This window comes from Delphinus delphis, chromosome 3 (genome assembly GCF_949987515.2).
Source record: "Delphinus delphis chromosome 3, mDelDel1.2, whole genome shotgun sequence".
Lineage (NCBI taxonomy): Eukaryota > Metazoa > Chordata > Mammalia > Artiodactyla > Delphinidae > Delphinus > Delphinus delphis.
Genome location: NC_082685.1, coordinates 118,368,517 through 118,371,472, shown reverse-complemented (window position 1 = coordinate 118,371,472; position 2,956 = coordinate 118,368,517).

Sequence of the window (2,956 nt, the reverse complement as noted above, 5' to 3'; positions counted from 1 at the left end):
CTTCAGTTTTCCTGTTGTCTTGCCCCAAGTATTGCAGCATCTTTCAAGGATTAAGACAGGGGATACCATCTTTGTTGTTTTTTAAAAATCTTTCAGTCAACACAGCTGAGAATTTATAATTTTTATTTTCTACCCATAATGGAAAAAATAAGGAAATTTATAGAAGTTGTTTCACAATCATTAAACAAATCAGAAGATTAATGCAAAGAGACTTCATGTAAGTAAAATCTCAGACCATGAGTCTTCAGGTGACGATCTCCTAGTTGAATTTTCTCAAACTCTCGCATCATTGAGTGGCTACTATATTTCTAAAGACAAAAAGGAAATGCAGTGTACTCAATGAGCTAGTCGCTCAGTAAGAACTTCATTATGTGATGTTTTGCTGAAAAACGAACTACCATATTCTTTCATCTTTATGATACTGTACACCAAAATTTTGCTTGATACGGGTCATAAGTGGACAAGGCAGATACATATAAAAGGGTGGATGAAAGAAAACAGACAATGTAAATGTCAAAAATTCTACTGATCACTCTAATTCATGTTTATAAATCTGAAATGTTTTGCATTTATGGAACAAAGATGGCTGTCCTCTCAAAATTATGAGCCATCAAAGTTTTCAAAAGTGTTATATTTTGATGACGCTAATGGCAAGAAGATAAAATCAGAAGAAATGGTAAGCTAAAAGTTTTAGAGATGTATTTGAAATCTGGAATCAGATTTACACGACGAATATGTTCCAGAATCATACATGACAATTGATGGCCAGTTAATAGTGTTCAAAGGAAGTTGCCCATTTTTGGTATATGTACCTTCCAAACCAGGAAAACATGGAATAAAAAACCGGGATTTACTATGTTGAAATTTTTATTAAAATTTCTAATAAAGTTGTTTTTCACTCTATCTCTGATTTTACTTCTGTAAATTACTCATAAAATGACTTAAAAATATAAAAGCATAAAAAGGATTCTTTGGAGGCAAATGGTAAATATTGACAAATATTCCTGGTATACCAAGGATTAAGCAAGCACTCAGTAAACTTTGTTGTTACTGTCACTATCATCATCATCACAGTCTACAGAGTCTTAGATTTATCCTGAGAAAGAAACCACATCCCATGATCCATGAAACAATAAGAAGGACTCATGAGCACCAGCAGGTTTGAGGTATCTTGTTGCCACATCCAGCACAGAAGGGTGCCTAGAGTGCGCTCCCACTGTGGTACACAAAAGGCCTGATGTGGCCATTCGCAAGGTGAGCCCTCTTCCTGGAGTGTGTGTGAGACACAGCGCAAAGCCTGCCAAGAGGCATCACTCTCCCTGACCGCCACCCGCTTCCGCTGATTCACAGAGAATTGAGCCGCCACCAAAAGACCTGGTAATGTACCTTCCATGACTTTTAGGAGCTCAATCCTTTAAAATAAAAAGAAAAACTTGTATCCCAAGTTCTTTTGATCAAAGGCTGTGACTTTCAATGAAGAAGAAGGCTATGAGAAGTGACCATCTGGCTGGAGGAGGGAGTACCCATAGGAAAAATTCACACCACTGATTCCAAAACAGGACACCACAAGGGTCACAGAAAGGAAAACAGAAATGGAGGAATTTTTTTTAGTAACTCTGAAATGAAAAACATAAGAAAGTGGTTAAGGAAGAATACTTGGAGATTCAAATCTCTCTCTCTCTCTCTCTCTCTCTCTCTCTCTCTCTCTCTCTCTCTCTCTCTCTCTCTCTGTGTGTGTGTGTGTGTGTGTGTGTGTGTGTGTGTGTATGTATGTATGTTTCTATCTTATCTATCTATCTACCTATCTATATAGATCTATGTAATTTTTTTAAATTAGTAAATGTGACCTCTTGGGTTTATCCAGTACAAGGAAGAACTTTCCAGTCACAGAGGGATCCTTTAGTGGGGAAAAAGTGATCAGAAGACTGTGGTTGGTCCCCAGGTAGACATATAGTCAAGTAGTGGCCAAAAGACCACCCAAAAAAACCATTCCTGAGCTGGGAAAACTGGATTCCCTCTAAGGTCCCTTCCATCTGAACTGAGGATAACACAATGGTTAAGAGAATGTGGGTCCTGGAATCAGAATGTCTGGGTTCAAATTCCAGCCCAGGCTTTACTGAGAGACACTATTTAACCTGACTAAACCTAACTTGCATTATCTGTGGGCAAGTGGGGCCCAATGATGACAGTGGTACCCACCTGGGCACGATATGTTCTGTTTGCCCCTGTGCAAGGGTGCCCCTTGCACCCCTCACTAGCCCCCTTTCTGCCCAGGAGACCGGCCTGGATGAAATTCCTCAACAGACTCCTTGTTGGGTGCAACAGCCTCCTGCCCCAGCAGGAGACTGCAGGGAGGGAGAAGGATGAGGGTGGGGCAGTGATGCCGTTGGCTCTCTCCTTCTCTCTATCCTATCTGACTGGCTGTGTCCTTCAAGTGAAGGTCCCTGTGCTTTCCAGGCAGCCCTATCTACATAACTCTTTCCTTCTAGATTCTGGGAATTCCTCCCCTCCCTCAACCCTCCAGGCTCAGAGGTGACTAGCCCAAAGATACTGCACTCTCTCTTGTGGATCCCTATACCTGCTTTCCCTATAGACTGCAAAGAGTCTACTTATTAAACCCTCTTCCAATGATCTTAATGGGAAGTTGTATCTGTGCTTTGCTGGGACCCTGACTACTTTAAAGGTTGTTGAGAGGGTTAATGTGCCTGACACTTAGCAAACAATCATCACAATGATATTTGTATCCTCCTTTCTCTTGTCTCCCACTCCTCTTTTCACCCAGGATTAACCCTTCTACACAGTTCCCCTTCCGATTCTTTAACAGAGGAGTCAGAAAACTTCTTCTGCAAAGGCCCGGAGAGTTAATGTTTTAGGCTTCGTGGGCTACACAGCCTGTCACCATGGCTCAACTCTGCCCTTGTAGAACAGAGCAGCCGCAGGCAATATGCAAACAATA